This window comes from Lissotriton vulgaris, chromosome 2_2, assembly GCF_964263255.1.
Source record: "Lissotriton vulgaris chromosome 2_2, aLisVul1.2, whole genome shotgun sequence".
Taxonomy (NCBI): Eukaryota; Metazoa; Chordata; class Amphibia; order Caudata; family Salamandridae; genus Lissotriton; species Lissotriton vulgaris.
This window is the reverse complement of record NC_141688.1, coordinates 67,194,884-67,218,823: the sequence shown is the minus strand read 5'-3', so window position 1 is coordinate 67,218,823 and position 23,940 is coordinate 67,194,884.

The following is a 23,940-nucleotide window of genomic DNA, read 5'->3' as shown; positions in this document are numbered from 1 at the left end:
CTTCCAGCCAAAATGCAGGGTAGACCAAACATTACCTTGATGGGCTTGATGGGCTCCCTGCTTTAGGCGAAAGAACATGGACCTGGCCTGCAACATCAGGGGCATATTCTAGTTCTATGCCAATCTGAACCCATTTCATTTCCTCTGTCCATAATCTCAGGGTCCACCAAGCTAATCCATGGGGAAGCCTTCTCTACACCTGGGGACACCGCCTGTGCAGCATTTAACTTTAACTTGCTCTCTCTGTTGTGTCCCAACAGACAGACAGCAAGTCACAGTGGCCACTGACAGTAGTCAGGGATGAGACCCAGGCCTTATGCCTCTCAGGGCTCTCAAACCTCTGTGGTGTCAGAGAGCGGGGGGCAGTAGCCTCAGGTACTTGGCACCCTTTGTCCACTCTCCCTCCTGTCAGGTCAGGTATGACATCCTGGCACAGACCCACCAGCCCTAGGCCTACTGGGTGGCTGGACCAGAGACTGGGGTGGGCTCTCCCACACCCGGTCCTCCTCCTTGGGGCTCTGTTCCCTCACACCTGGAGCGGTACCCCCTTCCAGAATTGACAGGTTGCCTGCAGCAGATGTCCTGCACAATTCGCCCACCAGTTCAGGGGTTCTATCCTGCAACTGGGCTTCCAGGTCAGGGGGACACCCTGAACCTAGCCCTCCAACCCAGGGTCTAGACCCTTATGCAACACCTGGGTCAGAGGCGAGGACTGCCTCCCTCTGCACCCCCTTCCAGAGCATGGCACCCTCCCAACAGGAGTAGTACCCCTAGAAGCTACCTTGGTCAGGACACTGATTACAGTTGCCCCTTCCTCCAGGTCAGACAACACCTGAACCTGGCTTCCCAACCCAGGGACCAAACCCTGCGGTTGAACACTTGCCTGGCAAACCAGGACTTCCTTGGGAGCACGCATGCTCCCCCCAAGGGTGACACATGACTCATGTGTCGTGTGACAGTCTGCCTGGTGAAAATCTCCCGACTCCTGTCCACCTGACAGTGCTCGAAGATCCATCAGAAGAGAAGTGGTGTCACCATGGTCATTCACTGGTGACGCAGCCCTTCCGGCTGGCCCCTGATCCAGTGATTCCTCCACTGGGGACTCTTTCCCACCCCTGGCCCCTCAGTCTAGACTTCTGACCCTCCACTTAGGAACAGCACTGCCAGACACCAGAACTGATGGAGGCCTGCTTACAGACATTTCCAGTTCATCAGACACTAGGGGATCCCCATTAACGGGCGACCCATCAGGACAGCCTAGGCTCCCCACCTGGTGTTCGCTGAAAGAACCATACAGGTACTGAGACTGGGTTTCGGGCACCTTGGGACACGCAGCCCCACACTCACTCCCTCTCCACTGAGACAGGACGTACGCCCCTACACCCCTCCCACTACAACAGGACCTAGCTGGGCTACTCTGAACCACTTCCACCACTTTGGGTTGGAACATACCTGAGCCACTCCTCTTTGTGTCACTCCCCAATGCCTTTCCAGACCCTCTTGAATCCACCAAAAGGTCTGTCTCCAATGTGAGTTCCATGGAGTCAGAGAACTCACTCTCCAACAGGTGTTGGCATAGCTTTGGAAAACAGGGACTTACAGTATGCTCTCCCACATTTAGATCACAAAGCCCCCCACAGGGGTTAACCAAACTATCCTTCACCTCACCATCCAGTGCCTTGCACATGTCCTCCACACCACTCTCCTGAGATTGGCAAGACAGTATCTAACTGTCTCTGTCACTCAACCCACATTCTTCTGGGCGGTCTTCACACTCACCTATCAGGACTTCAACTTTGGGGGAACCCCTCTCCCTGCACCTCTTATCTAGACTCAGTAGAGTGTCCCTCCCACCACTAGGACCATGAACCCCTGTGCCAGTTACCCTATTCTTCTCAGGGACACTGCGCACTACTGGAGCTACCTCATGTCCTTGAACCTCCTGGTGCTTGTTAACCCCCTCCTTCAAGTCAGGCGCACATCTCTTGGTGTATGTACTGCTCCCTCAGCACTAGATAACTCAATTTTGCTGCCACCATCTGAGCTGGACTTCACCTCTAACTCAGCAAAGCTCCCTTTCTGAGCTGCCCAAATTACTTCTTCTTGGGCTAAGGCCCTCTGAGCCTCATCAATCTCTCTCAGCTCTTTGTCAATTTCTCTCATCTTCTACTCATAATCCAGAAGCCAGCTATCTTTTTCTGTTTCTCCCTCACTTTCAGGGAATTTCTCCTTCTCAGACTCCACTGGTAGTGTTGCTTCCAGCTGGGTAACTCATACTGACAAAGGGATGCCTCTAGATCCTCCCTGGACCTTCTCTTCACAGGCAGCTACCTTTCCTTGCAAAACACATGTAGCTCCTTCATTGTGTAGACAAACATGTGCCAGAAGTCGAGTTCCATTTTGCAAAAACTAACCAGAGCCATAGTATCAAAAATACCTTCAGGAGGACACCATAGAACAAAAAAACAGTATGCGGTTGCGTTTGGTCTGCACTCACTAGTAGTGTTCACCAATCACTGTACATGAGTCACAAATGCAAGTCCAGAATCCTCACCGCTGACCAACAAGGTTAGATTTGGGGGTCTCTAGTTGGCACAGGTAGGTACTTGTGACAAATAGGGACTCTTGTCTCTAGTCAGGGTAAGGGGATTCACTCCTAAAATAACCCCTGCTCACCCCCTTGGTAGCTTGGCATGAGCAGACAGGCTTATCTCAGAGGCAGTGTGCAAAGCATTTGTGACCACATACAGTAACCCCGTGACAACACTACAGATGGACACCACACAGTTGTATATTAAAAATAAGTATTCTTTATATAGACTTAACACAAGACCACAAACGACAAAAATCCACAATACTATACTTAAGATAGTAGTTTTAGCTTAGTTCTGTTCAGTTCTTAAGATGCAACACTTTGCGTCAATGTACCTTACGATGCGTTGCGCTTCCACACCAAGCAATGTTGCAGCGATGGAAATGCGTGAAAGTTCCGGTGCAAAGGAATAAAGAGGTGAAGATCTTCCAGATGCGGCATGCTTCTCCGATGATACGAGAAGTCTCGATTTGATGCATCAGCTGCAGCGGCTACACCCTTGTTCAGAGATGCTACGGCAGCAGCAGCGACGGCGACACGCTTCCTCTTCATTGCGAGACGCTTCTCTCGATGCAGTGCAATACGATAGCTACAGCGGCGACACCCTTGTCCAGAGATGAGACGGCAGCAGCAACAGCGATACGCTTCTTCCTTGTTGAGTCGCGCTTTCAGCCCCTTGCAACATGCAGTCCCTCAGAAGGCCCAAAACAGCAGTAGGCACTTCCAAAGATCTCTGGGGAGCTAGGGGGTGAAGTCTGTTGTCCCTGAGACTTCAGCAGGATGCAAGCTCTTTTCCAAGCCTTTTGAGATCCTTCACAAGTTGAAAGTAAAGCACACAAAGTTCTTTCTCCTCTCTTTGGCAGTCAGGCAACCACTGCAGGCCAATCCCCTAAGTAGCACGTCAGCTTAGGAATAGTCTCTCCTTAGTTTCTTCAGGTTCCTCTCCTTAACAGAGGTTTCTTCTTGTAGTCCAAAAGTGATCTAATTTCTTGGGATCAGGATCCGAATATGTATACCCTTAAATCCTTTGTCCTTTGAGGACAGAGGGGCCTTTGCCCAGTCCAAACCAGTTCTGGAGCACTCTGTTGACATGACTCCTTCTTTCCTTTCACAGTGCAGGGCAGAAACACCAGACACCCCACAGGAGGTGGAGCCAGCATTGTGGAGGGAAAGACAGCCCTGGAGCACTTTGTTGACATGATTCCTTCTCTTCTTTTGCAGTGCAGGGCATAGACATCAGCTGCACCACAGGAGTTGGAGCCAGCATTGTGGAAGGCAGGCACAGCCCTATTCAAGTCCCAGGTGCAACTCCTCTCACCCATCGAGATGCAGATCTCTCTATTCACCACTGGGCTGACTCATTCTGTCTCTTGGAATCCCCCAGCTCTGTCACTCAAACTCCAGACAAGGAATACACAACCTAGCAGAGGCAGGTTTGGAAAGTTAGACAAGAAAATACCTACTGTCTAAAAGTGGTATTTTCAAACACAGAATGTTAAAACCAACTTCCTTAAAAGATGTATTTCATCATCCTGAGTTCAGGCATACTAAACTCGAATTTCTACCATGTCCCCTGAGTCAGTTGGGCTTATAAAATGCAATAATCTAACTGCTCATTCTGGCCTATGGAGAACAGGTAGCCTTGCAATAGTGAAAAACGAAAATGGCTGTAATTCACTATTAGGACATGCCACACACACCAGGGCTTGTCCTACCTTATACTTGCAATGCACCCTGCCCTTGGGCCTACAATATGAGTGTCTGATATGAAGAAAAGGGAAGGTTTAGGGACTGGCAAGTGGGTGCACTTGCCCAGTCAGCATGGCAGTACCAGACTGCACACAGGCTCTGCAATAGCAGACCTTAGACACATTTTACAAGGCTGCTTCTGTGAGTGGCACAACCAGTGCTGCAAGCCCACCAGCAGCATTTGGATTTACAAGCCCTGGGCACACTCAGTGCACAGTACTAGGGTCTGACAAGTAAAACAAACAAGCCAATCATGAAATCACTGATTCATAAATTAATTTACAATAGGGAGAGCATATGCACTTTAGCACTGATCAGCAGTGGTAAAGTACCCAGAGTCATAAAACCAACAAAAACAGGTCAGACAAAATACAGGAGGAAGGCAAAAAGTTCAGGGATGACCCTGCAAAAAGGGCCAAGTCCAACAGGTAATGAATAACAGCCGAAGCTGCAATGCCACAGGCACTTAGGAAATAATATTAGTAATAAGTCTCCTCAACACCATGTAATTGTTATATTGTTATCACTCAAATATCACCTTCAAACATATATTGGAAATTCAACAATTTTTCTACAAAGATCAGCTTATGAACTCTGAAAATACAATTCCTTTTGTCTCAAATAAACACCTTTGCAGTTTGATATATGCATAATAATTCAACCAAGCAAAACCTTCACACATTTTTTTATTGGGCAGCCCGTAGGAGAACTACTGACAGGTAGCTGGGTAGCTACCAGTAACTCCCGAGCTGCTTGTTGAAAAAGCCTGCTTTAAAGATATTTGCTCATCAGATTACTTCCCAAAATATTCAAAGACAACTCAAAATCTAAGACAATTGATAACCCCATACAACCAGTTGTACATATCCAGGTGCAGTACACCTGGAAGTATATGATAGTGTCCACGGGTCCTGGAGTCTCTCAAATCAGAAGACAGAGTGATATTTGTGCAATCAATATTTACAGAAAGGTATGCTGGTTTATTCGTTTCCTTGGAAGACCAGCATTTAGAAATGAGGCACAATACTAAATGTAAGAAAGTGTTCTTTTGTATGGTCACCCCCACATTTTGTTCCCCAATTCTGATGCTTTTTGACTCTGAAAGTGTAGTGGAGCCTAGTAACCAGCCCTCACTGCCAGTGTTCTCTCCCTAAAATATGATTCATGTGAATTGATAATCCCATTGGCAAGGAGTTTAACCCTCTTATAAGTCCCTGCTAACTGGTATCAGTGGTACCCAGGGCATGGGAGGTAAAGAGGTCACCAAGGCCTACAGCACTGAGTGCGACACCCTGAGTTACCCAACTAAAACATTGGCAGCAGGCCTGACATTGCAGACTGCAGAAACAATGCAAACTTCTCAAACTGAACTTTGCCCCTACCATGAGTGGCAAGGTCACAGCACTATTTTTAATATATGTTAGTCACCCCAGTGGCGGCTACCTCAGAACAGGGGTGTTGGGCATAGGGGGAACGGTTAAATAAAACAAAAACGTACATTCGCCACTGCTGCTGCCAAACACTTCTCCTCTGTCCTCATCTCTCTGCAATGGCAGCACCAGAATCAACTAGGCTCCCAGACCTTCACAGCCAATCACAACTCTGCTCATGCAGCATCGCGATTGGGTTGAGCGGCCTGTTTGGCTGCTCGGACAGTGCCTGGGAGCCTGAACATTTCTCCACCGTGCTGTACAACACAGCCAGGTGGAGAACATGCTAAGTGCACATGACTGTTTAGCCAACCCAGATGGCACTCTGCTCTGGCGAGCTCAGCCCTGCCCCTCCCCACCCTCGACTTGTCTCCAGAAAAATAAAATGATAATAACGCCTTGTTATTATCATTTTATTTTTATTATTTTACTGCTCAAATAACAGTGATGCTACACTCAGTGGCGGCTCACCTCAGTGGCCTAGGCGGCAGGGTGCAAGCCTATATGTCCATATAGAAGTCTCCTTCCATTAGGGGCTAATATAAATGTTCAAGGGACTTGGGAAAACATGGTCTAGCATCTAGCCATTCTCAGGTTGCCAGCTCCATATGGTCCCACTCAAAAGTATCATGTTTCAAACAACTTGTCTCATTAAACCATACCTTTTCCCAAAGTTGGTGTCAATGTGGCATACACCTGGGTCGCTACCTTAGAGGTTGCCAACCTGGGGCTGTATTACGGAAATGTCTCGGGGGTGCAATGTGTGTTTGCACCCACTTTGTGTCCCACTTTGTGTGACAGAAGGGTCAGCAGATGCTTGTGCACTCCCTTCTATAATATCAGTAGCTCTGGCACACATAAAATGCCAGCAATATCAACATAGGGCAGTCACTTATTTGTAGGGGAGCATGACCCCATGCAAATGCAGAGGCAAAGAAGCTGTCAGTGTGCCCCCTGATGGCAGGCTTCTGAATGGAGGTAAGGGGGTACTATGGACCCCCCAGACATCCCCTTGCAGGTGGGTGTAGTAATTCACTGCACCTGCATGCAAGGAGATCTTTAACCCCCTTCAAAGTGCAGGCGGGTTCTCGCCTGTGCCGTGAAACACGTAGCAGCATCAAAGTGGTCGTTCCGTTTTTTACATGAATGCACTGTCCCCAGGGCAGGGTGAGTTTGTGGCTGCCCTGGGGACAGCGCATTTAATACAGCGCATTTTCCTGCCTGGGCGGGAGATGTCACCTCCCTCCCTGATAAAATGACTAGTGAAGTAAGAGATCAAGGTGGTGAGTTTCAAAGCTCCCAACACCTCTGGTATGTAACCAGACTTACCCCCAGAGGGGGAAACCACCACCACCCTACCCCAGGTACATTTGCAACCCAGGCAGGCAGGAAAATCAGAAAGTCAGGAGGCATACACCCCCAGAAGGCTAGCCAACTCCAAAGGTGGGATTTCTGGTCTGTACAGAGGGAGAAGGGTTCTATCATTTTTAAAAGTGGCACAATAGAGGCCTCTGGGTAGAAAAGTTGCCACACTCCCCAGGAAGTGGTCACCTCAGGGGCAGATTAGCCCCTGGGTCTAGTAGACCATTGGTTACTAGTTTCCACAGCCCTAACACCCCAAAATCTAGGGTTTAAGGGGTTCCCCTGGCACCAGAACCTCAGATTTGATTGACTTGCAAACAAAGGGCAAAGCAGAGAGCTGAGTCTGTGACTTGAGGACCCTGCAACTGCACAGTTGACTCATCCTGAGCCACAGGCAAGTTCTATAGGAAAGAGGAACTCCCTTGAACTAGAGGTCCGAGTCCCCCACATGCAAGAACCGCAGCCAGATCCAAAGAATTACCGGCCATGGGGCCCGTCAAGTGAATCGCCCAAAAGTAAATGGTCCACTGCATTGTGGGCATTGTAGTCCTGACCTGCAGCAAGTTTCAGGTGGTTACAATTTTCCCCCGGACACCAGGACGTCAAAGTGACCTAAGGCTGAGATCTCTGCTACCAAGGCTTGTTGGTGCCCAGTAGTGTTACCACTATCTTTGTTCGATGCTGTGCCTCGAGGGAACCCTGCCGCATCTTTCATCCCTTCGCTGCTAGGCCTTTAACAACCCCCCGTGCTTAGCCTTTTTTTGGCTATTTGGGGTAGTGTGCACTTAAGCCCCTGTAACTTTTTGACCACATAAGGTATCCATGCCAAATTTGTGTCCTCTTCTTCCAACATCATGGGGGTTCTAAAGGTACCCAGGTTTTGTGTATTCCCCAGGAGGGGTCCCGGAAATTAGCCAAAATACAGCTAAATGTTTTTTTTTTTTAAATGGGAAAAACGCGCTGCAAATGAAAGTGTCTGGGATTTTCCCTGCAAATGTTATCAAAAAAGGGTTTGTAGGGCTGAAATCAGTATTTTCCTAGCTTTTAGGGAATGACAGACTTTTGTCAGAAAAACAACATTTTTTACACAGTTTTGGCATTTTTCTGGGACTTATTATTGCTTTTTTTGTGCTTTCAGCCTCCTTTCAGTTAATTGTAGAAATGGGTGTGAAAGTAATAATGGGTCCTGGAAAGCTATACATTTTAGGAAAGTAGACAAAATTCTAAATTCAGCAAAGGGTGATTTGTGGAGATCCATCAAGGTTTCTTTACAGAAACTAACAGTTACCTTTAGGACAAATTAAAAATTAATTGAAAAAAAACTGCCTTTTGTGTCAACGTTTTCAACTGTAACTTCTTCTAATTATGACAGCTCTTTGAAAGCAATATATCATTACATCCACTGGATGTTCCTGGTTGTGGGGAATATATAGGACTAGTAGGTTCACCAAGAACTCAACGAACCCAGAGTCAAAAACTGAGCAGCAATTTGCAATGGTTTTTTATTATGTTTCAGGTATATTGCAATTAATGTGGGAAAATGTTTACATGAAAAAAATTGGTATGAAAGACACCTATTTATTTCTGCAATGGGAACAAATTATAGAGTTTAGAAAAAGTTCATATTTGCACATTTTCGAAATTGGGAATACTCATACTAGCATGAGAATTATCGGTCATTTTTCAAAATGACTTCTTTTTTACACAATGTCTTTCATATGGAAGGCAGAAATGCATCAAAAACCAATAGGTAATAACAGTTGCTTTACAAATTTGAATTACCCTAAGTCTCCCGATAAAAATGGTACCTCAGTGTGTGGGTAGCATAGTGCCCACAACAGGAAATGGCTTAAAATCCAACGTGAACACACCACATTTTCATAATGAAAATGTACCTTTTTTATGTGAAGTGTCTAGCTGTAGTTTTTGAACCCTAGCTCTGCCGGCACCTAGGGAAACCTAGCCAACCTATACATTTTTTAAAACTAGACACCCAGGGAAATATAGGATGGGGTGACTTGACTGCCTCCCACCAGGTTCTGTTACCCAGAATCTCTTGCAAACCTAGGAAATTGTCCAAAAAAACACATTTTCCACACATTTCTGTGGTGAAAGGTTCTGGAATCTGCGTGGATCCACAAATTTCCACCCACCCCGCCTTCCACAAAGTCTTCCAAGAAAAATGTTAACTCACTTTTGTGGGTCGGCCTAGTGCCCGCGAAAGGAAACGGCGCAACACGCAACGTGGTCACACCTCAATTTCGCCGTGAAAAATGACCCTTTTTTGGCAAAGTGCTTAGCAGTAGTTTTAGAACCCTACCTCTGACGGCACCTAGGGAAACCTAGCAAACCTATATATTTGGGAAAACCAGACAAACAGGGGAATCCAGGATGGGGTGACTTGACTGACTCCCACCAGGTTTTGGTACCCAGAATCCCTAGCAAACTAATCAATCAATCAATCAAAGCATTTGTATAGCGCACTACTCACCCGGAGGGTCTCAAGGCGCTAGGGGAGGGGGGTCCGCTACTGCTCGAACAGCCAGGTCTTGAGCTGCTTCCTGAAGGCGAGGTGGTCCTGGGTCAGGCGGAGGTGGGTCGGGAGGGAGTTCCAAGTCTTGGCGGCGAGGAAGGAGAAGGATCTTCCCCCTGTGGTGGCTCTTCGGATGCGGGGGACGGCAGCGAGGGCGTGGCCAGTCGATTGAAGCTGGCGTTTGGGAGCGTAGAAGTTGAGGCGGCTGTTGAGGTGTCCTGGGCCTTGGTTGTGCAGGGCGTTGTGTGCGTGGGTGAGGAGACGGAAGGTGATTCTCTTGTTGACCGGGAGCCAGTGCAGGTCTCTCAGGTGACCGGAGATGTGGTGGTGGCGGGGGATGTCCAGGATGAGTCGTGCTGAGGCGTTCTGGATCCGCTGGAATCTCTTCTGGAGTTTGGCGGTGGTTCCGGCGTAGAGGGAGTTGCCGTAGTCCTGTCGGCTGGTGACGAGGGCCTGGGTGACCGTCTTCCTGGTCTCGGTGGGGATCCATCGGAAGATCTTGCGTAGCATGCGTAGGATGTTGAAGCACGACGAGGAGACGGCGTTGACTTGTCTGGTCATGGAGAGGGAGGAGTCCAGGATGAAGCCCAGGGTGCGTGCGTGGTCTGTTGGTTTGGGTGCGCTGCCTAGGGTGGGGGGCCAACAGGAGTTGTCCCAGGCGGAGGGTGAGGATCCCAGGATGAGGACTTCAGTCTTGTCCGCGTTCAGTTTCAGGCGGCTGTCCTTCATCCATTCGGCTACCTCCTTCATCCCTTCGTGGAGGTTGGCTCTGGCGGGGTCGTTGGTGAGGGAGAGGATCAGCTGGGTGTCGTCGGCGTGGGAGATGATGTTGAGGTTGTGCTTGCGTGCGATGGCTGCGAGGGGGCTCATGTAGACGTTGAAGAGGGTTGGGCTGAGCGAGGAGCCTTGAGGAATGCCGCAGATGACTTCGGTAGCTTATGATCTGAACGGGGGAAGGCGGACTCTCTGTGTCCTTTCGGCGAGGAAGGAGATAATCCACTCCAGTGCCTTCTCCTGGACTCCGACATTGCTGAGGCGCTGTACTAGGGTACGGTGGCAGACAGTGTTGAAGGCTGCGGAGAGGTCTAGGAGGATGAGGGCCGCTGGTTCTCCGTAGTCGAGCAGGGCTCTGATGTCATCGGTTGCTGCGATCAGGGCGGTCTCGGTGCTGTGGTTGGCCCGGAAGCCAGACCGCAAGAGGTTGAGGGATCCGTTTGTCTCGAGGAAGGCGGCCAGCTGCTTGTTGACGGTCTTTTAGATTACTTTTGCGGGAAACGGGAGCAGCGAGATGGGTCGGTAGTTCTTGAGGTCGGTGGGGTCGGCTGATGGCTTCTTTAGTAGGGCGCTGAGTTCGGTGTGCTTCCAACTCTCCGGGAAGGTAGCGGTGTCGAAGGAGGTGTTGATGATGTCCCGCAGGTGGGGTGCGATGACAGCGTCGGCCTTGTTGAAGACGTGGTGAGGGCAAAGGTCGGTTGGAGATCCGGAGTGGATGGAGTTCATTGTGTGGACGGTGTCTTCGGTGCTGATCGGGGTCCAGGCACGGAGGGTGGTGGTGGGGGGCGGTGGTTCGGTCGTGGCGTGCATCGGTTGAGTGCTGAAGCTGTTGTGTATGTCCGCGATCTTGTTGTGGAAGTAGGAGGCGAGGGAGTTGCAGAGGTCTTGCGAAGGGGTGATGTCGTTTTTTCCGGCGTTGGGGTTGGAGAGCTCTTTAACGATGTTGAAGAGTTCCTTGCTGTTGTGTGCGTTGTTGTCCAGTCGTTCCTTGAATGCAGTTTTCTTGGTGGCGTGGATCAGTTGGTGGTGTTTTCGGGTGGCGAGCTTGAGGGCAGTCATGTTGTCCGGAGTTGGGTCTCTGCGCCAGGCTTTCTCCAGGGCTCTGCAGTTCCTCTTGGAGCTCTTGAGTTCGTCGGTGAACCATGGGGCTTTCTTGCTGCCGGGTCTGGTAGGCGGGGTCCTCAGAGTGGCGAGGTCGTCTGCGCAGTCGCTGATCCAGTTCGTGAGGTTGGTGGCCGCTTGTCTGGGGTTCGTTGCGCTGGTAGGTGGGTTCTTGCTCAGGGAGGTCGCGAGCTGGTCGGCAGTGATCTTGTTCCAGCTTCTGCGAGCAACCTGTTGCTGTTGGTGGTGGATCGTGGTCTGTTTGAAGCTGAAGTGGACGTAGCTGTGGTCCGTCCAGTGGAGTCCGGTGGCGTGGCTGAAGGCGATGTCCTTGCTGGATGAGAAGACGGGGTCGAGTGTGTGTCCGGCGTTGTGGGTGGGGGTGGTCACCAGTTGCTTGAGTCCGAGGTTGGCGAGGTTGTCCAGTAGGGTGGTGGTGTTGCGGTCGTTGTTGTTTTCCAGGTGGAAGTTGAGGTCCCCGAGGAGGATGTAGTCAGCGGAGGGGAGGGCGTGCGGGCTGACGAAGTCGGCGATGTCCTCGCTGAATTGTGTGCGTGGTCCCGGGGGTCTGTAGATGAGGGTGCCTCTGAGGGTGGTCTTGGGGTTGATGTGGATCTGGAAGTGCAGGTGCTCGGCGGGTGCGAGGGAGTCGTCGGTGTTGGTCGTGATGCGGATGGAGTTCCTGTGGATGATGGCAATGCCTCCTCCTGTCTGGTTGACGCGGTCTCTCCGGATGATCTTGTAGCCGTCTGGGATGGCGATGGCAATGTCGGGCGCTGAGGAGGCGTTCATCCAGGTTTCGGTGAGGAAGGCGACGTCTGGGGCTGTGGTGTCGAGCAGGTTCCAGAGCTCGACGGCGTGTCTGTGGATGGAGCGGGTGTTGAGCAGGATGCACTTCAGGTGGCTGCTGCTGTTGCTCTTCGAGGTCTTGGGCCCTGGTGGAGTAGTGTAGGTCCGGATGCAGGTGAACTTGCAGGAGTTGCAGCAGAAGGGTCCGTGGGTGCGTCTTGGGGTGGCTTGGTAGCATCCCGGGATTCGGCCGGCGTTGAGTGCGTTGAGGGTGGCGGCGTAGTACGTTCGGCGGGGGCCGGGGGTCCTGGCGCTGGGCGCGATCCAGACGCGGACGGGCGCAGACGGGCTTACCTTTGGCGCACCTTCGGCGCTCATTCGGTGCTCCCACTGCGCGCGTCCGCTGCGCGGTCGCTCAGGGGGCGTCATAAGAAGGGAGCCGGGAGGGAGGGTGCGCTGGGAGGCGGGAGCATGTGAGCCAATCGGCTCGTGGGGGGGCAGGGCCGCAGGCAGGTAGAGGTGGGAAAATCTGTGCGGGCTTGGCGGGCAGCCCTGCGGCGGCTGGGGCGCTGGGATCGGCGAGCAGGCAGCAGGAGGCTCAGGCACAGGCAGCAGGAGGCTCAGAGCAGGAGAGCGAGGAGCGTGGGGGCGACCAGACCGAAGGCGCAGTGGTCGCTCCCGAGGAGGAATCAAGGTCCCCTTTAAGAAGGGAGCCGGGAGGGAGGGTGCGCTGGGAGGCGGGAGTGTGTGAGCCAATCGGCTCGTGGAGGGGCGGGGCCGCAGGCAGGTAGCGGCGGGAAAAACTGTGCGGGCTTTGCGGCCGGCCCTGCGGCGGCTGAGGCGCCGGGATCGGCGAGCAGGCAGCAGGAGGCTCAGGCACAGGCAGCAGGAGGCTCAGAGCAGGAATGCGAGGAGCGTGGGGGCGACCAGGCCGAAGGCCGAAACCTAAAAATTTGTCCAAAAAAACACATTTTCCCCATATTTCTGTTGTGGAAAGTTCTGGGATCTGCATGGATTCACAAATTTCCACCCAACCGGCATTCCCCAGAGTCTTCCGAGAAAAATTGTATCTCACTTGTGTGGGTCAGCATAATGCCCGCGACAGGAAACGGCGCAAAACGCAATGTTGTTACACCTCAATTTCGCAGTGAAACATGACGCTTTTTTGGCAAAGTGCCTAGCTCTAGTTTACGAAACCTAGCAAACCTATACATTTTGAAAACTAGACACCCTTGGGAATCCAGCATGGGGTGACTTGACTGCCTCCCACCAGGTTCTATAACCCAGAATCCCGTGCAAACCTAAATAATTGTCCAAAAAAACCATATTTCCCCACATTTCTGTTGTGGAAAGTTTTGGAATCTGCGTGAATCCACAAATTTCTACCCACCCCGCATTCCTCAAAGTCTTATGAGAAAAATGGTACCTCACTTGTGTGGGTCGGCTTAGTGCCCGCAACAGGAAACGGCACAAAACACAATGTGGTTACACCTCGATTTCGCAATGAAAATGACCCTTTTTTGGCAAAGTGCCTAGCTCTTTTTTTTTTAACCATAGATCTGCCGGCACCAAGGGAAACCAAGCAAACTTATACATTGTTTAAAACTAGACACCCAGGGGAATCCAGAATGGGTTGACTTGACTGCCTCCCACCAGATTCTGTTACTCAGAATCCCTCAAAAACCTACAAAAGTGTCAAAAAACACATTTTACCCACATTTCTGTGGTGGAAAGTTCTGGAATCTTTGCAGATCCACAAATTTATACCCACCTCATGTTCCCCAAAGTCTTTAAAGAAAAATGGTACCTCACTTGTGTGGGTCAGCCTAGGGCCCGCAACAATAAAAGGCGCAAAATGCAATGTGGTCACATCTCAATTTCACGGTGAAAAATGACCCTTTTTTGGCAAAGTGCCTAGCTGAAGTTTTTGAACCCTACCTCTGCCGGCATCTAGGGAAACCTAGCAAACATTTCTGTGGTGAAAGGTTCTGGAATCTGCTTGGATCCACAAATTTCCACCCAACCTGTGTTTCCCAAAGTCTTCCAAGACAAATGGTACCTCACATGTGTGGGTCGGCCTAGTGCCCGTAACAGGAAACGGCGCAAAACACAACATGGTTACACCTCAATTTCGCAGTGAAAAATTACCCTTTTTTGGCAAAGTGCCTAGTTCTAGTTTTCGAACCCTAGCTCTGCCGGCACCTAAGGAAACCTAGCAAACCTATATATTTTCTAAAACTAGACATCCAGGGGAATCTAGGATGGGGTTACTTGACTGCCTCCCACCAGGTTCTGTTACCCAGAATCCCTTGCAAACCTAAATTTTGTTTAAAAAAAAAATAATTCCCCACATTTCTATGGTAGAAAGTTCTGGAATCTGTATGGATCCAAAAATTTCCACCCACCCTGCATTCCCCAAAGTATCCCAAGACAAAATGGTACCTCACTTGTGTGGGTCGGCCTAGTGCCCGCGACAGGAAACAGCGCAAAATGCAACGTGATTACATCTCAATTTCGCAGTGAAAAATGACCTTTTTTTTGGCAAAGTGCCTAGCTCTAGTTTACGAACCCTAGCACTGCCGGAACCTAGGAAAACCTAGCAAACCTATACATTTTGAAAACTAGACACCCTGGGGAATCAAGGATGGGGTGACTTGACTGCCTCCCACCAGGTTCTATAACCCAGAATCCCTTGCAAACCTAAATAATTGTCCAAAAAAAAGAAATTTTTCACAAATTTCTGTCGTGGAAAGTTCGGGAATCTGCGTGAATCCACAAATTTCTACCCACCCTGCGTTCCCCAAAGTCTTATAAGACAAATGGCACCTCACTTGTGTGGGTCGGCTTAGTGCCCGCAACAGGAAACGGCACAAAACACAATGTGGTCATACCTCGATTTCGCAGTGAAAAATGACCCTTTTTTGGCAAAGTGCCTAGCTCTATTTTTTTAACCATAGATCTGCCGGCACCTCGGGAAACCAAGCAAACTTATACATTGTTTAAAACTAGACACCCAGGGGAATCCAGGATGGGTTGACTTGACTGCCTCCCACCAGATTCTGTTACGCAGAATCCCTCAAAAACCTAAAAAAGTGTCAAAAAACACATTTTACCCACATTTCTGTGGTGGAAAGTTCTGGAACCTTTGCAGATCCACAAATTTCTACCCACCTCATGTTCCCCAAAGTCTTTCAAGAAAAATGGTACCTCACTTGTGTGGGTCAGCCTAGGGCCCGCAACAATAAAAGGCGCAAAATGCAATGTGGTCACATCTCAATTTCACGGTGAAAAATGACCCTTTTTTGGCAAAGTGCCTAGCTGTAGTTTTTGAACCCTAGCTCTGCCGGCATCTAGGGAAACCTAGCAAACATTTCTGTGGTGAAAGGTTCTGGAATCTGCTTGGATCCACAAATTTCCACCCAACCTGTGTTTCCCAAAGTCTTCCAAGACAAATGGTACCTCACATGTGTGGGTCGGCCTAGTGCCCGTAACAGGAAACGGCGCAAAACACAACATGGTTACACCTCAATTTCGCAGTGAAAAATTACCCTTTTTTGGCAAAGTGCCTAGTTCTAGTTTTCGAACCCTAGCTCTGCCGGCACCTAAGGAAACCTAGCATACCTATATATTTTCTAAAACTGGACATCCAGGGGAATCTAGGATGGGGTTACTTGACTGCCTTGACTGCCTCCCACCAGGTTCTGTTACCCAGAATCCCTTGCAAACCTAAATTTTGATAAAAAAAATAATAATTCACCACATTTCTATGGTGGAAAGTTCTGGAATCTGTATGGATCCACAAATTTCCACCCACCCTGCATTCCCCAAAGTATCCCAAGACAAAATGGTACCTCACTTGTGTGGGTCGGCCTAGTGCCCGTGACAGGAAACAGCGCAAAATGCAACGTGATTACATCTCAATTTCGCAGTGAAAAATGACCTTTTTTTTGGCAAAGTGCCTAGCTCTAGTTTACGAACCCTAGCACTGCCGGAACCTAGGAAAACCTAGCAAACCTATACATTTTGAAAACTAGACACCCTGGGGAATCAAGGATGGGGTGACTTAACTGCCTCCCACCAGGTTCTATAACCCAGAATCCCTTGCAAACCTAAATAATTGTCCAAAAAAAAGAAATTTATCACAAAATTCTGTCGTGGAAAGTTCGGGAATCTGCGTGAATCCACAAAATTCTACCCACCTTGCGTTCCCCAAAGTCTTATAAGACAAATGGTACCTCACTTGTGTGGGTCGGCTTAGTGCCCGCAACAGGAAACGGCACAAAATACAACGTGGTCACACTTCAATTTCGCAGTGAAAAATGGCCCTTTTTTTGGCAAAGTGCCTAGCTCTAGTTTTTGGACCATAGATCTGCCGGCACAGGGGGACCCGAGCAAACTTATACATTGTTTAAAACTAGACACCCAGGGAAATCCAGGATGGTGTGACTTGACTTCCTCCCACCAGGTTCTGTTACCCATAATACAAAATTTTCTAGCTATCGCGACAAGAATTTTAGATTCTATTAAGGACACGGAGGCGAGGATTATGCTTTCTCATTTCTTTACTGCACAAACAGCAGCCAATGAAAATGAAACTACAAATGTAAAAAACAACATTTCCCATGAGGCTTTGAACCACGCCTCTCTTACAACAACCAATCACAATGGTAATAAGCATATAAAGCATAGAGACACTAATCAGGCCTCCTCTTCCTTTGCGCGAACAGTCTTGAACAGTCTCGTCACATTGAACCAAAAGTCTTAGCTCTCAACGGAGAGAAACAGTTCCATAGGTAATTCTCAACGGAGAAATCCAGAACAGTAAGAATCCATCTTCCAGCAGGAAGGTACAACAGCCGAAATCCACAGGCGGCAATCAACTTTTGTTGGAGTTGTTTCCTAAAACAGAAAAAGAAGTTTGAGAAAAAATTCCCACAACCTAGACTACTCAAAGGGTGGGTATAAAAAGGTTAGACATCGTCATGTAATCAACAACAGTTGCATAACTGTCCCAACGGGTGGGATAATCCTCGCCTCCGTGCCCTTAATAGAATCTAAAATTCTTATCGCGATAGCTAGAAAATTCTGTATTCTATGGCAGGACCAGAGGCTTCTGATTATGCTGGTTCAAAGCTCAAATCAAAGCTCGTCAATCACAGCATCAGAAACATGAGGAATCGGTTTATAATAAAACACTTTAAACATTGAATCTGAGGACCAGTCAGCTGCCTTCAGGATATCCTCCAAGCGAGAACCCAGTAAATAGGCTTTAGAAGCCATCGCACCCCTAGCCGAGTGTGCACCATAAGCAGAAATATCAATGCCGGCTTCCGACATGATCCATCTAACCCATCTGGCTAAGGTAGCCGCAGCGACTGGTTTGAATGGCTTTTGAATAGAAATCAACAATTGCCCCAAAGGATCAACTCTGTGTGCAATAGTACGCTCCTCATAACTTTTAAGACATTGAAGAACACATAGCTTGCTATTGTGTGGAAAGGCCGGGTATTCATTTGAGCGAGACATGGTTTTAGTACATCGTGTAATGACAAATGATACACCCTGAGGGGAAAACATCCTCCCAGCCAAATCCAAAGCTCTGACATCTGAGACCCTTCAACATGAAATGAGGCACAATAGCATGGTAAGCTTGGCAGAGAGCTGCTTTAAAGACAAAGCACCATTATCGGGCCAGGATTCCAACATATTCAGCACTTTATTAACATCCCACATGGTGGAATACCTGGGCCGAGGAGGGTTGGCAACACGCACACCTTTAAGCAACTTACACACCAAGGGATGCATCCCCACAGGTTTACCGTCTATGTGGTCATGACCAGCAGAAATGGCAGACCTGAAATTTTTAACTGACCTGTAAGCTAGGCCCGAGGTTGCGCAGTCAGATAAAAAATTCAGTACCTCAGTCACATTTGATCCCACGGGATCCACCTGTTTTGAAAGGCACCAACCCACCCACTTCTTCCAAGAAGCAGAGTATCGTTTTCAGGTGGAAGGAGCCCACGCCTGCTGCATAAAACTGGAAGCCTCTCGTGAAAGGCCTGCAAGGCGTTCATGTCTCTGGAGAGCGTCCACACCATCAAGGACAGTTGGTTCTGCAGGACCAGCGGATGCAAGCCCCCACTGGGTCCTGCAGAAGCGTTGGAAAGACTGGGAGCCGGAAGGGGAGGTTTATTGACAACTCCAACAGTGTGGGAAACATTGACTGAGTCGACCAAAATGGGGTCACCAACACTACTGTTGCCTTCTGTCGGCGTAGTGACGCTGCTACTCTCGGAATCAGCGCAAACGGTGGAAACGCATAATTCCTCTGCTGCCCCCAATGGTGAAGGAACGCGTCTGTCCCCATTGCCATTGGGTCCGGTCTCCAACTGTAGAACAGGGGAAGCTGGGCATTGAGGCGCGAGGCAAACAGGTCTATCTGGCATGGGCCTCGCATAGTCATGATCCGGGAAAACAACGATGGGTGGAGCCTCCAATCGCTGGAGTCCCGGAGGAATCGGGAATTCCAATCTGCCACTTGATTGAGTTTCCCGGGAAGGTATTCCGCCACCACGGAGATCTTGCGATCCAGGCAGAAGTGCCAGAATTCCTTCGCAATGTGTACTAACATCCGGGACATCGTCCCTCCCAATCGGTTGATGTATCTCACCGCAGAGACATTGTCCATCCGAAGTAGTATACAACAATTGCTCTTCAGCGGTGAGATAAATCTGATGGCAAAGGACCCTGCCAGCAACTCTAGACAGTTGATGTGAAGTGAGAGTTCGTCTGCTGACCATCGTCCTCCTGTGGTAAACTCACCACAGCGAGCGCCCCAGCCCCACTGACTGGCGTCCGATTCTACCACCACATCTGGGGCTGCGCCGAAAATGGCTCGGCCGTTCCAGGCTGACATGTGATCCAGCCACCACTGAAGTTCCTCTCGGGACTCGGAGGAAAGAGGGATCAAGTGATCGTAATGAAAATTCCTCTGCAGGTAAAAGATCTTCAGCCTCTGCAGAGCTCTGTAATGCAGGGGGCCGGGGAAGATGGCCTGAATCGACGAGGCCTGAAGGCCCACAATCCGTGCCAAAACCCGCAAGGAAATCTTTTCCTTGGCCAAGGTGGATGTTATCTCCCTCTTGATGGACCTGATCTTTGAAAGGGGAAGGAGAAGCTGGGCTGAGACCGAGTCTATCAGGAAGCCCAGGAATTCCATCCGTTGATTCGGTATCAGCACCGATTTCTTGGTATTGATCACGAACCCCGGATCTTGCAGCAAGGACGTCGTCCACTCCAAGTGAGTGAGAAGGAGGGACCGGTCCTGAGACAGGAGTAGCATGTCGTCGAGATAGACAATCAGACACACTCCCATCTCCCGAAGGCAAGAGATCACCGGCTTGAGCAGTTTGGTGAACACCCAAGGGGCTGAGGACAGCCCGAAAGGAAGCACCTTGTAACGAAACCAACGCCCTTTCCAAGGGAACTGCAAAAACTTTTGATGTGATGGGCAGACTGGGACTGTCAGGTAGGCATCTTTCAGGTCCAGTCTTACCACCCAATCGTTCTCCAAAAGAAGGTCTCGTAAAAGATGGATGCCTTCCATCTTGAAGTGGCGATACGTAACAAAGGGGTTGAAATCTCTCAGATTTAGCACAAGGTGCTGGCCGCCTCCTTTCTTTTGCACAAGAAAGACGTTGCTGCAGAAGCCTCCAGGAATGAAGGGACCTGCAGCAATGGCCTGTTTTGTCAAAAGCTCGTCCAGTTCTGAGTCTATAAAACTCTGTTCGAGATGGGAAAAAAGGAGAGGACGAGGGGGGAAGGGCTGTATGGGGCAGGACACCATCTCTATCTCGTAACCCTGGACGGTCCGAAGGACCCACACATCTGTAGTGAGAATTGTCCAATTCTTGACAAAATGGTTGCAACCTTCCCCCTAGCGGAAGCAAAGGAAGAGAGGGACTTACCGGAAGACTGGTTATCAAAGTTTTTGTAGCCTCGATTGACCCCTCTGTTATAGCGGCCCCTGAAGCCGCGTGATCTTGACGGGTAAAATCCGGCCTGGTCCGGTTCCTGCGTGTACCCCCTTCCCCGTCTAGGGGCGTAGCCTCTTTGAGGACTGGAATTTGAGTAGCGGCCGGTCGAGCGTCCTCTGCCACGCCCGGCCCTACCAGAGACGTGATGTAACACACGCTTCAGTGAGGCCTGAGACTTGTCTAGGGACGCAAAAGTGTTGACAAACTTTGCAATGTCTTTAACAAAATTATCACCAAACAATTGTCCTTCCGCCAAAGGACCCGGCTCCGAGGAAGCCAATTCCACCAATTGAGGGTCGATTCGAAGAAGTACGGACTTCCGTCGCTCAGAGGCAAGAGCTCAGTTTGCGTTTCCAAGCATACAAATGGCTCGTTGAGCCCAGCCCGCCAAAACCTCAGGGTGGATGGCGTCACCAGTCTCTTGAGCCTGAAGGGCTAACTCCAGGATTTTGGCCAAGTGGCCCGAAAGGTCCAGGACCTTATCTTGGCAAACTCTGAGTGCGCGATCAATCCCTTTCTTAGGGTCTTTCTTATACTTCTTTAGAAAGGTGGTCATGGAAGGGTCTATGTCTGGTGTGATAGCCACCTTGTGGGGTAAATCGGGATGGGGACACTCGGACTTAAGGCGGGAGCGAACCTCTTTATCAAATCCCTTACGGAGGTGAGCCTCCAGATAAGCCGCCACAGCAGGAGGGGGAACCCAGTCTGAGGACCTGGGGTGGACAATGTTGGTCGGGTCAAAGGAAAAGGGAGAGGGAGTGACCGGAGAAGAATGCTTACGCTTCTTAGTGCGTTTGCGGGGGGCGGCATCCGAAGAATCAGTATCGGTGCCCGTATCCGTGGTGGTGTCATTTGGGGTGGGAGTGGGGGGGAGGTCACAGACTTGTCATGGGATCGGGATTCTTTGGATTTGTAAATCTTTTCATATGATTGGGCATGGGGCCAGGTCGGGTCAAGTGCCACCTTCTTAGGGGGGGGCTGAAGAGAGTCTTTGTCTGGAAGGGGCAGAGGTTTACCAAGGACCAGTAATTCCAATTTCTTGGCCAAAGGGAGGAGGGCCGACGAAAGGGCTTTGTCCAATTTGGCATCTAGTTTCTTATCAATGATATCCTCCATGGATTCTCCTTCATAAAAATCCTGCTGACCCTGGTATCCATACGCAGCATCCTCCTCCTCGCAGTACTCAGTGTCTGCCATCAGTACAAGGAATTAGAAATTCCAAACTCCAATCCCCAGAGGGAAGCTATGAACCAGCCCAAGCAGGGGTGTCGAATCTGGGGAGTGCCAGGCACACGAGCCAGAAATACCAAGAAGAATAAACAATATATATAATACAGTCCCACTCTAGGACTAATGGAGGAAAAAAACCCTTTCCAAAACTGAAAGGGCCTTCAAAAATTACAGAATTGCCTCCTGAATCACAGGAAGGCAAGAGTTAACAGCGAGAAGGCTCCGTTGCTTGAATCACTGAAAAATGCTGCTAATTGAGTCCAGAAATCGCCCTCGGCTCCTGGCCAATGCTGCGTTGATCCCCACTTCAGCCGGGGGCAGAGCGTCGATCTGGCACCTTCGAGAACTGCGCGCGCACAAACCGGCGTGCGCGAGCTCTCCGAGGCGCACGCAGGGCCTCAACGGCTCCGGCGTGCGTCTCTCTCCCCGAGGGGGGGGGAGAAACCCCTCACTAGCGCGGCCCGCTAGGAAGCGTCGGCTGGATGCAGTGAAGAATAAGAAGAGATCGGGGGGCCTACGGGCGCAACACGCGCCACCAGGGGGAAGCGGAACGTGGAGCAGAGCTCCGGTGCCAATCTAAGGACAGCGCGGGCAAGTTAGTGAATCAATGTACAATAGCAAGCGCAAAAGCGATCAATCAAGGAAGCATAAGCATATACAGAAGCATACAAAAGTAATAGTGAAAGTCACAGTACAATGCGCTAACCACGAGTCATTAAGAATAAACATATATAGTATAGAGCACTTATCTGGGCTGCGGAGCAGCAAAGAAAGAGGAGGCCTGATTAGTGTCTCTATGCTTTATATGCTTATTACCATTGTGATTGGTTGTTGTAAGAGAGGCGTGGTTCAAAGCCTCATGGGAAATGTTGTTTTTTACATTTGTAGTTTCATTTTCATTGGCTGCTGTTTGTGCAGTAAAGAAATGAGAAAGCATAATCAGAAGCCTCCGGTCCTGCCATAGAATCCCTAACAAACCGAAAGAACTTGTCAAAAAAACACATTTTACCCATATTTCTGTGGTGGAAAGTTCTGGAATCTGCGTGGATCCACACATTTCCACCCACCTCATATTTCCCAAAGTCTTTCGAGAAAAATGGTACCTCACTTGTGTGGGTCGGCCTACTGCCCGCTACAAGAAACGGCACAAAATGCAACATGGTCAAACCTCAATTTCACAGTGAAAAATGACCCTTATTCGGGAAAGTGCTGAGCTGTCATTTTTGAACCCTAGCTCTGCCGGCACCCAGGGAAACCTAGCAAACCTATTCATTTTTTAAAACTAGACTCTCAGGGGAATATAGGATGGGGTGACTTGACTGCCTCGCACCATGTTCTATTACCCAGAATCCCTTGCAAACCTAAACAACTGTAAAAGAAACACATTCTCTCACACACTGTGGTGAAAAGTTCTGGAATCTGCGTGGATCCTCAAATTTCAGCCAACTTCATGTTTCCCAAAGTCTTCTGAGAAAAATGGTAGCTCACTTGTATGGGTCGGCTTAGTGCCAGCGACAAGAAACGGCACAAATTGCAACGTGGTCACACCTCAATTTCACAGTGAAAAATTAGCCTTTTTTGGCAAAGTGTCTAGCTGTAGTTTTTGAACCCTAGCTCTGCCGGCACCTAGGGAAACCTAGCAAACCTATACATTTGTTAAAACTAGACACCCTGGGGAATATAGGATGGGGTGACTTGACTGCCTCGCACCAGGTTCTGTTACCCAGAATCCCTTGCAAACCTAAACAACTGTAAAAGAAACACATTTCCCCACATATCTGTGGTGAAAAGTTCTGGAATCTGCGTGGATCCACAAATTTCTACCCTCCTCATGTTCCCCAAAGTCTTCCGAGAAAAATGGTACCTCACTTGTATGGGTCGGCCTAGTGCCCGCGACAAGAAACGGCGCAAATTGCAACGTGGTCAAACCTCAATTTCACAGTGAAAAATTACCCTTTCAAAGTGCCTAGCTGTAGTTTTTGAACCCTAGCTCTGCCGGCATCTAGGGAAACCTAGCAAACCTATACATTTTTCAAAACTAGACACCCAGGGAAATATAGGATGGAGTGACTTGACTGCCTCCCACCAGGTTCTGTTACCCAGAATCCCTTGAAAACCACATTTCCCCACATTTCTGTGGTGAAAGGTTCTGGAATCTGCTTGCATCCACAAATTTCCACCCAACCTGTGTTTCCCAAAGTCTTCCAATACAAATGGTACCTCACATGTGTGGGTCGGCCTAGTGCCCGTAACAGGAAACGGCGCAAAACACAACATGGTTACACCTCAATTTCGCAGTGAAAAATTACCCTTTTTTGGCAAAGTGCCTAGTTCTAGTTTTCG